A 16,122-nucleotide genomic window follows, 5' to 3' on the forward strand; every position below is an offset into this window, starting at 1 on the left:
ATTGTAAAACTGGGTCATTCAAGTAGTGTCTGTTAATGGGGAATATTATAAAGGCGGAGAGATGATCCCATGCAAGGTAGTGTAAAGCTGTCTTTTATTTAGTCTGTTTAGTCTACTGTTCTTCTTTCTAGTCCATGTGTACAGGTTTAATTTTGTAATGTGCAAGTGTGATCGTTCAGTTGTGTGAGCAAATTCTGCTCTCATGTGTTCAGCTTTTTATTTTTTTTTAAATGTTTCAAGTTAACATATCTTTATATCCTTATAGTATTTTTTCATGATTTTGTCTAAGTGCAACATCCTGATAACTGTATAATGTTTATATTCTGTTAGGCTGTACAAATAGCTGCACTGATTTTACCCATAGCTTGTATAATACAGATTAAAGACATTGCATTTTTTGTTTTTTTTTTTTTTTTGTTATCAATGTTATCTTGATAATTTTGAATTTTTGGTGATATCCCATTGTATTTATGAGCTTTTAAAATCAATGTGAATACACTGTATAAAGTGGTAACCTGCAGTTGTTGCCTTTACTTGTTCTAACAATTTAAATTAGTTTTGCTGGCTGACTCTAATGTATTCAGGTTGATTCTGACATGTTATACAATATATATATATATATATATATATATATATATATATATATATATATATATATATATATATATATGAATCAAATCATATGAAGTTGCCACATGTTATGTTATCACAAAAAATGTTCAAAAAAATTCTTATGTTTTTCTATTACATAAAGCAGCAGCTAATTATAATACATATTTATTTGGTTTGGAACTGAGAAACACTGAACAAAACCAACAAACATACAAAAATTAGCCAATAACAATAATTTGGTACATTTAGGTACAAGTCAAAATGTGGTAAAGCAAGTGTTAAAACTTATAAAGTTTGTGTGTGTTTATGTTTTTGTCTATGGAAGTTCAACAGAATGATTTTGGAGTGATTTCAGGGAGTGGGCAGCTAGCACATTCCTCTCCTGAATGCGAAGCAGAGCTTTCTTGCTCCAGATGGGTCATTACCCACCCCAGTACACGCACTTACCTCTGTGTTCTGGAAATTTCCAGTGAACTCTCTTCTTGGTGCAATCCCCTAGCCTTAAACACCCCCTTATTGTCTTTGTACACAAAATAACGTTACCAAGGAACTGTGTCTAAACCTGACACAAAGTCAAAACATTAGAATATTTGTTTCCCACAGGAGAAATTATGATAGACTGGTTTAAAAAACAACTTCCTTAGAATTATGTTTGAACTACAGTATATTAAACTGATTGTTAACACTTGAAACAGTATAAGAAAGTATTATAAATTAAGCATTATATATATAATTTGTTGTTTGCTGTTGTTGTTTTGACATCCACATATGATGATGATGAAAATCAGAATCAGAATCAGAATGAGCTTTATTGCCAAGTATGCTTACACATACAAGGAATTTGTCTTGGTGACAGGAGCTTCTAGTGTACAACAATACAAAACAGCAACAAGACATAGATAATAATAAAAAAAAAAAAAAACAAACAAAAAAAAATTGAATAAAAAAATAAAGTATATATAGAATACACAATATGACTATATATATATATATATACTTATTATATATATATAATGAAGATATATGTTGATATATGATTTTAAGAGTTGGAGAATTTTATACAGATCTATAATAATTTCATGAATTTTGGTCACTAACACACACTGGAGCCCATATTCACAAACAAAACAAACAAAAAATAACCCACAAATGTATGCACTTTAAAAAGTGGATACATGCAGTTGTTACTTGTCTCCACTTGATCTAATTTAGGTGTAACCGAATGCTGTCAGATTGATTCAGTCATATTAACTTTTTCATATTTCACTTTTAACTTTTATAACCAGTTAATTTAGACGTTATCACATGATGCACAATTTTAAGTGTTTTTGTTATTTATTTTACAGTGGAAACTTGTTTTGAATGACAGATGTTCAACTCTATTTTATTTAAAATCATTGCCATAACTAAGTACCATGTAAACCAAAAAAAAGTCATAAAGATGACAATTTTCAGGATGCCTCTGATTTTTGTTTGTGAGGTTAGAAAGCAAATGTGTGCTTTAAACACATTATATACTTAAAAGAGTCACTTTGCTCGTAAATTAGTCAGAACAACTTATAGTAATATATATAATTACAGATTGTTTAGTTTGTTTTGAAAAAAAAAAAAAATAAAAGAGGTCTGTACATGTCTGGACCTATCTGAACGACCTATATCTGAAGACTTACACAAAGTTTAATATAGCAGTGTTCAACATTTAATCACTCTTTATTATATCTGGCAGGGTAGAACTATGTAATAAAGGTTACGCTCCATCATGTAAAAGGCAAACAGGTGTTTAAAAACGCCTGTGACCATCGGGTGTTGTCAAAAAAATACAAAAAATCTGGGACATGGATACAGCTGTTATTATGTCAATATTGACCTGATTGCTGTTAATATACAATCAGGTTTCAGGAGAAGACATTTCACTTTTCCATCTGCTTCTTATTGAGTGTTGTCTACAAAAATGTGAAAAATCAGATCAAAATCAGATGTTTCATTATGTGTGATCAAGATCAAAGTCCTTATACAGTTTTTAAACAGTTTCAGTTTACTTTCTCGTGTCTTTCTGTTTTGTTTTCATTATATCTCCACACCAACTCTCCATATCTTTATCTTTATTGTTGCTCTGAGCCTAATCAGATTTCTGATAAGCATATACACACAGTAAAGTTTTAAAGGGAGGCAATTTAAGATAATTTGTAATTTGAGTAATGATATTTAAATAAAACTTTATACAGGTCATTGATTTATTAAATTGTTATTACAATAAATGACATCAGAATGACCTGATTTAATAAATATGGTTATAATAAGGTTGTTAAAGTTTTTCATCTGGCATTTTCATTTTTGAAAAATACAGCCTAGTTTACTGTGTACAAAGTGTGTATCGTTCACTGTTGTGGTAACTATACATCCACAATTTAGATATTCATTGTAGGTGTGTGCCCAATCTCATCTGTGAATTTGTTTGAATTTCTCTTAATACTATTTTTTTTTTAATTATCATTGTATTAGCCAAACGTTCTTTTACTTGTCCATATAACACTTTAAATAGCAAGTAGAAGAATAATGTTACAATAATAAAAACAATAGTGATTAATATTAGAACGTTATTAATATTAGCTAAAATATGCTTTGATGTCAATGCTATCCATCCTTTCTGCACCATCAGTTTAATGTCCTGTGTATTGACTACTGCCATATAGGGTTCCTTCTGCAAATCAAAACTATTCTATTCTATTCTATTCTGTTCTATTCTATTCTGTTCTGTTCTATTCTATTCTATTCTATTAATCATTCTAGGATGGTATCCAGTCATTTTAATCAAATGATAAAATTAATTTAAATACACATCAACATAATACTTTATACTCTTTCTTTTGTTTCTGTTTCTTACTCTTGTTTTAATCTCATTGGTCCGTGGACATTGTGAACAATCAAGGTAAAAGGCAACAAATGAAATGTATAACATTTTATTTATTTTTCTTTCTTTTCTAATTTTATGTTCAAAATGTTTTGGGCATTTTGCAGACATATTGTAAGTTTACAGTACAAAGCACTCTCAAAAAGAAGCACAGACTGCACATTTCTTTAAAACAACCGCTCGAGTATTCTCACCAGAGGAGAATACGTCATCATTCCGGGAATTGAGACTACACTTATCCTTCAACTGTCCCTTATTTGCTGGTTTCGGAGGTGAGAAGTCGCGTCATCCTGTCCCACAACATCACGCGTATGAAAAGAAACGTATATTGATAGAATAATGAAAGAAATCGGGATCGATGATATAAATTGCACTTTCGGTCTGACACATCGCATTCCAGTCAAACGTTAGTCATCGAAAAAGCCTGCTGGTTTCTCTGTATAGATGTAATTATATACACACACACTTATCTTATGAGTGCTGTAGTAGGCTATAAGGAAAGATTGGGTAAGACGCCCCCTGAAGAACAATGTGCATTTACTTTTAAATTGTAACATACAGTATATATATATATATATATATATATATATATATATATATATATATATATATATATATATATATACACACACACACACACACACATACAGATTAGCCACATCATTAAAACCACCTGCCTAATATCAGGTAGGTCCCCCTCGTGTCACCAAAATAGCTCTGACCCGTTGAGGCATGAATTCCAAGTGACCTCTGAAGGTGTCCTATGGTATCCGGCACCAAGACATTAGCAGCAGATCCTTTAAATCCTATAAGTTGCGAGGTGGGACCTCCATGGATCGGAATTGTTGGTCCAGAACATACCATAGATGCTCAATCGGACTGAGATCTGGGGCATTTGGAGGCCAATCAACACCTTGAACTCTTTGTCCTGTTTCTCAAACCATTCCTGAACAATTTTTGCAGTGTGGCAGGGTGCATTATCCTGCTGAAAGCGGCCACTGCCATCAGGGAATGCTGTTGCCATGAAGGGGTGTACGTGGTCTGCAACACTCTTTAGGAAGGTGGTATGTGTCGAAGTAACATCCACATGAATGCCAGGACCTAGCAACATTGCCCAGAGCATCACACTGCCTCCAGCAGCCTGCCTTCTTCCGATAGTGCATCCTGCTGCCATCTCTTCCCCAGGTAAACAACGCACACACACCCGGCTGTCCACATGATCTAAAAGAAAATGTGATTCATCAGACCAGGCCACCTTCTTTCATTGCTCCATGGTCTGGTTCTGACGCTCACATAACCATTGTAGGCACTTTCAGCAGTGGACAAGGGTCAGCATGGGCACTCTGCATTCTGACACCTTTCTTTCACGGCCAGCATTAAGTTTTTCAGCAGTTTGTGCTGCAGTAGCTCTTCTGTGGAATCAGACCAGACAAGCTAGCCTTTACTCCCCATATGCATCAATGAGCCAGTTGTCCTCCCTTGGACCACTTTTGGTAGGTACTAACCACTGCTGGAACCACACACTTACATTTATGCATTTGGCAGATGCTTTTATCCAAAGCGACTTACAGTGCCCTGATTACAGGGACAATCCCCCTGGAGCAACCTGGAGTTAAGTGCCTTGCTCAAGGACACAATGGTGGTGGCTGTGGGGATTGAACCAACAACCTTCCACTTACCAGTTCAGTGCTTTAGTCCACTACACCACCACCACTCCGCAAGCACCCCACAAGACCTGCCGTTTTTTTAGATGCTCTGACCAAGTTATCTAACCATCACAATTTGGCCCTTGTCAAAGTCGCTCAGATCCTTACACTTGCCCGTTTTTCCTGCTTCCAACACATGAAATTCAAGAACTGACTGTTCACTTGCTGCCTAATTTATTGTCATATTTGTCAGTTTGAACCAGTCTGGCCATTCTCTGTTGACCTCTCTCATCAAAAAGGAATTTCCATCCACAGAACTGCTGCTCACTGGATGTTTTTTTTTTGTTTTTGGCACCATTCTGAATAAATTCTAGAGACTGTTGTGTGGGAAAATCCCAGGAAATCAGCAGTTACAGAAATACTGAAATCAGCCCATCAGGCACTAACAATCATGCCACGGTCCAAATCACTGAGATTAAACTTTTTCTCCATTCTGATGGTTGATGTGAAGATTAACTGAAGCTCCTGACTCATATTTACTTGATTTTATGCACTGCACTGCTGCCACATGATTGGTTGATTAGTTAATCGCATGGGTGATTGCTGGTGCCAGACGGGCTGGTTTGAGTATTTCTGTAACTGCTGATCTCCTGGGATTTTCATGCTCAACATTCTCTAGAATTTACTCAGAATGGTGCCAACAAAGGAAACGCCTTGTTGATGAGAGGTCAACAGAGAATGGCCAGACTGGTTTGAACTTACAAAGTCTATGGTAACTCAGATAACCACTCTGTACAATTGTGGTGTGTAGAGCCTAGCCAATCAGCCTGATGGGGCGCGCGAGGGATAAAGGCGGCTGGGGACGACAGTTCGAGAGAGAGAGAATTGCAGGCAGCTGTACTGTGTGTTTTTGGTTGTGTGTTTAAGTTGTTTATTAAATTATTATTTATATTATTAAGCCGGTTCTCGCCTCCTCCTTTCCACTGAACCCCCTTACATTGGTGCCGAAACAGTGGAAAGGAGGAGGCGAGAACCGGCTTAATAATATAAATAATAATTTAATAAACAACTTAAACAAACACACAACCAAAAACACACAGTACAGCTGCCTGCAATTCTCTCTCTCTCGATCTGTCGTCCCCAACCGCCTTTATCCCTCGAGCGCCCCATCAGGCTGATTGGCTCGGCTCTACATGGTGAGAAATCTCAGAATTCTATTCTGAGATGTGGGTTGGCGCTGTTTTGGCGTCACGAGGGGGACCTACACAATATTAGGCAGGTAGCTTTAATGCTGTGGCTGATCAGTGTATACACACACACACACACACACACACATACACACACACACACACACACACACACACACACACACACAAATATATACAATTAATATACACACTATCGTTCAAAAGTTTGGGGTCACTTGCCTGAAATGTTTCTCATGATCTTAAAAACCTTTGATCTGAAGTCGTATGCTTAAATGTTTGAAATTAGTTTTGTAGACAAAAATATAATTGTGCCAACATATTAATTTATTTAATTACAAAACTAAAATTGTATTTAAAAAAAAAGTTTTTGAAATGGATGACTTGGACCGAATAATTAAGAAAAGCAGCCACTAAGTGCCCAGCATATAGATGGGAACTCCTTCAGTACTGTTTAAAAAGCATCCCAGGGTGATACCTCAAGAAGTTGGTTGAGAAAATGCCAAGAGTAAATTTCTGCAAAATCTAGGCAAAGTGTGGCCACTTTAAAGATGCTAAAATATAACATTGTTTTGATTTATTTTGGATTTTTTAAGTCACAACACAATTCCCATATTTCCATTTTTATTATTCCATAGTTGTGATGACTTTACTATTATTCTAAAATGTAAGTAAGTGTAAGTAAGTAAGTGACTCTAAACTTTTGAACAGTAGTGTATATATATATATACATACAGTACATATACCTGTATATACAGGTATACACCTAAGGTGCTTAATACTCAATCTCAAAAATGTTTCGGTGAAAAGGTATCTGCATTCTTCCATTATATGTGGCAGTTGTTCCTGAGCTTACAAATTTTTACAAACAAAGGTAAATGTAATGGTATTTGTGGGGACAAACCCTTGATGGTTTCCGTGTTTTCCATCTGGTAGACCTCAAAGAGAAATAGAAATGATAGTAGTTCAAGTCGTAGTTCAAGTCTGACAACCGCCTATGTTGTACCTAAGACTGTACAGTTAATGTGGTTCTTTCTTTTGTTTTGTTTTTCTATATTTAAAGGTTAAGTAAGAATTCTGAGTGGGCAGTTGAAAGGTCTATATGACATTACTGTAATATGTTCAAACCACTGTTGTCGTTGGATATAGAATTAATAGAATCTTATTCAACTTGTTTTATATCTTATACAACTCGTTCAATCATTACACAATTTTTATTTTACTGTGTTATAAATTAATTGTTAATATTATTTTTGCTAAGCTGATTTGAAATAGTTTGTCAGCCATATCAATGTATAACAACACTTAAAGTAAGAATTATATGATGAAACAAATATGTAGGTCGTAGATGACTAAGCAGAAGTGGAGCCAAAATAATATGCATAGCATCACGCGCTCAGTATAAAGGCTGACACTACTTTCTCTAATAGTTTATAGTTTCCCTCATACAGAGCCGAAGGGCTCATAGTTATTTATAAAGTCACAGTTAACTCAGTGCTACCTTCACACTGCCCTCACCCTGATACATCCACCAAAGCACAGTGTATATATGTTTACACCGGCTGCGTCCATAGCGACGGATCCCCGCCCATCGCAGACAGGCATAGGAGGAAAGCCGTAGCCAGGATTCCCATCTCCGTCACAGGCCGTGACCTCATTTCTCGAGCCAGGAGGCCTCCTGTGTTTTATTTCTGTCCTATGTGCAAACAGTGTGTGGGGTGAGAGCAAATGGGTGGGAGCAAATACCTAAAGTTCATTCCCCGCTAAACTATGTATGCCTGACGTAATTCATAGGGAAACCTAATTAAAAACACACTCGCAACGTAGTACAATGCAATGAAACACATTTAGCAAGGACTTCCTCTTTGACGTCAGAGCTTGAATGCCATTTATAATATACAGTATACACAATATACTACAGTTACAAAAGTAGTACCATGTTAACCATAATTTCCAGCAAAATAGTTAATACAGTCACAGTATATAATTATCAGGATGTACAGGACTGTAAAGTTCAGCGCATCATTTCAGTAGCCTACATAAAAACACAAATAACTTAAAGATTCTGCCACATTAGTTTAATATGGTTTTACAGTTAATAACTGTATATAATAACAACATAAATACATTATCATTGGCAATATCTGTAATAAATAATGGTATTTTGGTGAAAACTATGGATACCATGGTAAATCTATGTGAAGGGTATATATATATATATATATATATATATATATATACATACAATTGTGCTCAAAAGTTTGCATACCCTTGGAGAATTGGTAATATATGAACCACTTTTAAAGAAAACATGAGTGAGCAGGCAAAACACATTTCTTTTATTTCTTATGGGATTCATATTCAGCTGTAGGTTATAACAGAATGGCACAATCATAAAACAAAACATGGCAACAAAGAAAAAAATGAAATGACCCCTGTTCAAAAGTCTGCATACCCTTAGTTCTTAATACTGTGTATTGCCCCCTTTAGCATCAATGACAGTGCAATCTTTTGTAATAGTTGTCTATGAGGCCCCAAATTCTTGCACGTGGTATAGCTGCCCATTTGTCTTGGCAAAATGCCTCCAGGTCATGCAAAGTCTTTGGTTGTCTTGCATAAACCGCACGTTTGAGATCTCCCCAGAGTGGTTCGATGATATTAAGGTCAGGAGACTGTGATGGCCACTCCAGAACCTTCACCTTTTTCTGCTTTAACCACTGGAGGGTCAACTTGGCCTTGTGCTTAGGGTCATTGTCATGCTGGAAAGTCCAAGAGCGTCCCATGCGCAGCTTTCGTGCAGAAGAATGCAAATTGTCTGCCAGTATTTTCTGATAACATGCTGCATTCATCTTGCCATCAATTTTCACAAGATTCCCTGTGCCTTTAGTGCTCACACACCCCCAAAAAATCAGTGAGCCACCACCATGCTTCACATTGGGGATGGTATTCTTTTCACTATAGGCCTTGTTGACCCCTCTCCAAACATAGCGCTTATGGTTGTGACCATAAAGCTCTATTTTGGTCTTGTCACTCTAAATTACAGTGTGCCAGAAGCTGTCAAGGTGTTGTCGGGCATATTGTAACCGGGCTTTTTTGTGGCATTGGCGCAGTAAAGGCTTCTTTCTGGCAACTCGACCATGCAGCTCAAGTATCGTCGTATTGTGCTCCTTGAAACAACCACACCGTCTTTTTCCAGAGCAGCCTGTATTTCTCCTGAGGTTACCTGTGGGTTTTTCTTTGTATCCTGAACAATTCTTCTGGCAGTTGTGGCTGAAATCTTTCTTGGTCTACCTGACCTTGGCTTGGTATCAAGAGATCCCCGAATTTTCCACTTCTTAATAAGTGATTGAACTGTACTGACTGGCATTTTCAAGGCTTTGGATATCTTTTTATATCCTTTTCCATCTTTATAAAGTTCCATTACCTTGTTACACTGGTCTTTTGATGGTTCTTTTCTGCTCCCCATGGCTCAGTATCTAGCCTGCTCAGTGCATCCATGTGAGAGCTAACAAACTCATTGACTATTTATACACAGACACTAGTTGCAATTTAAAAAGCCACAGGTGTGGGAAATTAAACTTTAATTGCCATTTAAACCTGTGTGTGTCACCTTGTGTGTCTGTAATAAGGCCAAACATTCAAGGGTATGTAAACTTTTGATCAGGGCCATTTGGGTGATTTCTGTTATCATTATGATTTAAAAAGGAGCCAAACAACTATGTGATAATAAATGGCTTCATATGATCACTATCCTTAAATAAAAGACAGTTTTTTTGCATGATCAGTCATATTTTCAAAACCAATGCCAAAATGTCACAATTTCTGCCAGGGTATGCAAACTTTTGAGCACAACTGTATATATATATATATATATATATATATATATATATATATATATATATATATATATATATATATATACTGTATAAATCAGCAGGGGTAGCTATAGGACTATATCCTACTATATTATACAATAATGTCCTAACAGTGATTAGTGTGAGATTAAATACCTAAAGGTCATTTCTCACTTAGGTATTTAGTGTGGATATCTGATGTAGTTCATAAGGGAAAAAAAGTAGACCACACTTGTAATGTAGTAGAATGTAATGAAACACATTTAGCTTGGTCTTCCACATGTCAGTGGTTGGATTCAGTTTATAATAAAAAAATATTAGGGCTGTCGATTTAAATTAATTATATAAAAAAATAACACATTAAAGAAATGAATGCAATTAATCATGCCTATCATATGAGCAGCTTGAAGTACATCTGATTTTACGAGCCGCATCAATAGGTGGCAGCGCACCTCAACAAACCTCACAAGCAGCGCAGGCACAGAATAAGAACCGCTCACTTAAAGGAATAGTTCACCCAAAAATGAAAATTCTCTCATCATTTACTCACCCTCATGCCATCCCAGATGTGTATGACTTTCTTTCTTCTGCAGAACACAAATGAAGATTTTTAGAATAATTTCTCAGCTCTTTTGGTCAGCATAAAAGTAATCCATATGACTCCAGAGGTTAAATCAATATCTTCAGAAGCGATATGATAGGTGTGGGTGAGAAACAGATCACTTTCACATTCCTCATCTTGTGTTTTCTGTTATTCACATTCTTCATTTATACCGCCCCCTACTGGGAAGGGTGAAAATGTTCTAGTAAAAAATGACTTAAATATTGATCTGTTTCTCACCCACACCTATCATATCACTTCTGAAGATATGGATTACAACACTGGAGTCATATGGATTACTTATGCCTTCATGTGCATTTTGGAGTGTCAACATTTTGGCACCCATTCACTTGCATTGTATAGACCTACAGAGCTGAGATATCCTTCTAAAAATCATAATTTGTGTTCTGCAGAAGAAAGAACGTCATACACATAAATGAATACAGGAATCTCGAGATGTGATTTTCAAAGTTTCCACTAGTTTTAACTTGACACAGCATCCTAAAAATTTGCCGTTTTTGAAGCTGAATACCAGTGAGACGCTCCAAACGTGTCTGTCTGAGGCACGCACATGTACAGAGCAACAATTAAAAATAGCACAGACGGAACACAAGAATGCATACTGTGAGAACTGGACACGCTGACGAACTCAATGCAGAACAGATTGCTGTCAACTGCAGGCTTGTTCAATAATATGAGAATAAAACAAACAATAACTAAGTTCTTGAGCCACTTTTTGTATTGTCATCAATGCTTTATTCATCTGCCACAATAATGCAGTTTATTTTAAACTGAATTTCAATTTGTACTATTTATTTATTATAGGCCCTACATATTATATTTACAAATATTTGAATTATTATGCATTATTTATATGAATTATCTTTATTTGGGAGCCTTTCTCAGCAAATAATGATGTATGCGATTAACTGCAATTCATTTGATTAATTAATCGGCATGTCATGTAATTAATTAGATTAAAAATGTTAATCAATTGAAAGCCCTATAAAATATACTATTCTAGCATTTCACAAGTTTACTGGTACATAAAGTTGGGGCAGGCACGGTGGCTCAGTGGTTAGCAATGTCGCCTCACAGCAAGAAGGTCCCGTGTTGAAGTCTCGGCTCAACTGGGCCTTTCTGTGTGGAGTTTGCATGTTCTCCCCGTATTCACGTGGGTTTCCTCCAGGTGCTCCGGTTTCCCCCACAAGTCCAAAAACATGCAGGTTAAGACTCTAAATTGCCCCCAGCCACTGGGGGTTGTGTCAGGAAGGACATCCGGCATTGAACCTGTGCCAAGTCAAATATGTGGATCACGGATGGTCCCTAATGGGAGCAGCTGAAAGAAGAGGACTGGTTTATAAAGTCCTGGATTTGTCCTGGAAGATAAACAGATTTGTCATGCTGTCCATAATGGAAGGGCCTAGCACAGGCTTTAGCGCTGAGATCCCCCACTGATTATACTAACTATGAGTAGGAGCAAATAGCTAAACCATGGAGGCCTCCAACTCATAAGGAAACAAAAGTAGACCACACTTGTAACATAGTACAATGTAATGAAACACTTTTAGCTACAACTTCCTCTTTTGGGGGCACTCGTTTTCCTTTCTTCAGTTCTTGAATTCCATTTATAATGAAACTTCTATATATGGTAAAATATATACTTCCCCTACTATCTGTTTCCTGTAGTACATCCTGCAGATGTGAAAGTAAATTGGTGCACTACGTTTTTTTCCTTTCTCTGACTAAGGAATTTTGTAAGACATTTCTCATACAGACATTCCAGTCAGCATCCGAATTGGCCACTATCTCAGGCAAACCTCATTTTGAGCATTCATTTCCCATTCTTCACAAAGTACCACTTCTTCAATTTGCTGTTAATTCTAAGAAGTGGGTTAATTGGGACCAGTTAGAACAAAATAAAAATGGTTCAAGGAACAAAAACGAAAAACGAAAACGAATAATTTTTTTTTTTAGCAGAATGTAACCGAAAACTGGAACAGTGATTTTCAATTATTCCAGAGTGAAAATATTTTTAAATGCTGGTAACTGGTTATAACCGATTAATTTTGTTCCCATAATTGTTTCATGAAACTAAAGGTCAAAGGGTTTATCACAGTAAATGTTTGGAACTACACCACTTCATGTTGCCCGAAAAAGTGAAACATGTGCTTTGATCCTGAAGGAAACTGCTGCATCACACATTGCTTTGCCTAATTGTCCATTGTGGATGTCACATTCTCTGAATGAAGACCTGTAGAACTATGTATAAATACACGGTTAATCCAGATACAAGGAAAATATTATTAGAGGTAAAAAGGAAATTTCTCAGTTGTTTCCAAGTCTTCACTGAACTATTGTTAGATATGATGCATTAATACAGATTTGATGCTGCTGGGTTTTGACTCAGAAGCAGATCTGTAAATATAATATTGCTTGTTATGATTTCTATGCCGATAAATCCACTACACCGGAAAAAACTTTATTGCATATTTTCACTTATTTTGGTGAGGCAAGTTACTAATTTTGGGCTTGTTTCTCTTGCGAGATCTGGCAACACTGCAATTGGTATTTCACCCACCACTTTGCGCAGAGAACTGTCATTTAAAAAAGAACATTATTAACCGATCTTTTATTTTGTTCTAACCGGTAACCTTTTGGAAAGGAGGCTGTGGAACTTCTGATCCAGAACGAAAAAATCCTGTTTTTGATCAGAACTAACCGAAATGAAAAACATTTTGTTTTTAGTCCCTGACTGGGACAGCAATTACAATCACGTCTTACTGGCATGCAAAATGTGAGAGGCTGTAATTTCTGGTATTTTATTTCAAGCAAGGGAATTGTTCTGAAACAACACAGGCTTGCTCCAAAAAACCACTGCACTTAGTCTTTAAGCGCCACGTCATATTTAAGAAGTCATGTGACTGCCTGTAATGGATCTATCTCAGAGTGATATAAAATTGATACAGTGAGCACAGAGCTTCTTGGAAGGCTCCAGCCAATCAGGTTGCCAAGGTGAGATGACATCATCTGACTGGTCTGTGGTGTGACTACAGAATGCATCATTGCAGCATTGGATTAATAGTTCATGATAATCCCCTGAGATCAGCCAGTTAGAGCGGAGGAGAAAAAGCACGGTCAGGGCATGTCCACAACAATCAATGCAATGCTGGACTTAAGCTTATCACTGTCCTTGCCCTTACCTGTGATATCTAATTAATTGTGTTTTTGTATCAGAATCAAGGTGAGTGCATGTACAATCTATGGATTCAATTTGCTTTCCTCATATGAGCCTATTACAACAGCTTCTGCAATATTAAAATGTGTGTTTAACATCAGGATAAGGATAAGCTTAATCTCAATTTGAAGAACGTTAAACTGGAATTTGTGTTGGATGACCAAAAACCATGATTGAGAGGTCAAAGTTGATATGAAGGCAACTGTAGAATAATAAAATTGAATAAATAAAATAAAGCAAATCTGCATAGATTATTCATCAGCACATAGGTATTGTTTACAGGTCTAACAATGTGTCATGAAACAAACTGATAGAATATTAGCTTTCACAAGCTCATGTGATGATGAGACAAGTGTTTTCAGTCTATGACATCATAATGAGTCAGAGTGTAACAGAGAGGACGACTCTGGAACTGCAGGTAAAGAGGCAGATGACTCATAATCTGGAAACCTGAGGACCAGAAGAACAACAAAAACACCCAGTTCAATCTTTTCCTGATTTTATGACACATACACTGTACAAGAGGAATACATTGAACTTTACTCAGTTTTATATTTTCTGTTTTATTTTAGTTTTGAAAGTGTTTTAATTCATTTCATTTATTATATTTAATTATATGTATTGCCCATATCCATCAAAGACTACATTGAGTGTTGTCATGGCTGTGGCTTTATGCCACAAAGGGAAGTCAAAACTCAAAAGCTTTAAACAATCTCCATGACAAATGTTATATTGCATTTATTCGCGTTTTATACCTGAAAAACATAAGCAATGCATTTTCATATGCTAAGATTTTCTGATTGATGCATACACTGTTAGAGTATACTCCTACAAGCTGTTTAATATTATTTATTTTATTTTTCTACAACGTGTTTGTTCCTGGTCAAAATGACTCCAAACTAAAACAATGTTACTAAAATCAATACCAGTCACATTTCTGAAAAGTGCATGCATACGTGGTCCAACAGACAAATATCGCTTCAATTATATCTGGCTAATGGGTTTTAATTAGATCAGGAGAAGCATATACACCGATCAGCCACGACATTCAAACCACCTGCCTAATATCGTCTAGGTCCCCCGTGTGCCGCCAAAACAGCTCTGACCCGTCGAGGCATGGATGGTTACCAAGCATACCGGGAACACCCCACAAGACCTGTCATTTTGGAGATGCTCTGACCCAGTTGTCTAGCCATCAGAATTTGGCCCTTGTCAAAGTTAAAATTATTTTCTAGGAATGTTATAAGAGCATTTGAACATAAAATAGCTTACAAATGTTTGAGAATTTTGTTCACAACATATTTAAGGAGAATAACTCTAAGAGAGCACTTTAATTCCAGATGTGAACCAGAAATTGCTTAGTCATGCAGTATAAAGTAAACCATCATCAGCAAACAGACTTATGTTATTTACCCTTCTCTTCATGATTACAAGAATATATTTCCCTTATATTACTGGACTTGATGTAAACAGTTTCAGTAAAAATGTCACAGTACACATGTCATGTGAAGGGGAATTTCCTGTTAGCTGGAACACAACAAAGAGCACACTGAGCGCAGAGCGAGTCATGTGACCCAAGGTGCTACACGTGGCATGTGCGCAGTGGAAAACACCCTCCGAATTATTCAGCACTTTTAAGCAGCTTATGCAACAATGAGCCTATTCTTGCTATTTACTTTATATAGCTGTTGTCCAAAAACTGTCATAAGCATGACCAATGCAGTTTCAGCTGTCTAACCTATAATCACATGGAAACAGGTGTTACTTAATAATCTTTGATCTCTTTCTGTACTTGGCAGCTAATCTGTAGGTTTCTGCTGTGGTATTAACCACAAGCTGACCCATGCAACTGACTGAATAGTACATCAATCTGATGTCATTTATTTAGTCTTATTTTAGCAAGATACATAGCACTGTTACTGGTAATTTTACAAGGGATACAGACCTCAGCACCTCTATGTCTCACAGACACTTTCTTATGCAAACCAATTTACAGTAAACGTATTGGACACCGGCTCAGATCCACAAGGTTACACTGCCACTAAAAACCTCCAT

The sequence above is a fragment of the Myxocyprinus asiaticus genome, chromosome 25, assembly GCF_019703515.2.
Source record: "Myxocyprinus asiaticus isolate MX2 ecotype Aquarium Trade chromosome 25, UBuf_Myxa_2, whole genome shotgun sequence".
Lineage (NCBI taxonomy): Eukaryota > Metazoa > Chordata > Actinopteri > Cypriniformes > Catostomidae > Myxocyprinus > Myxocyprinus asiaticus.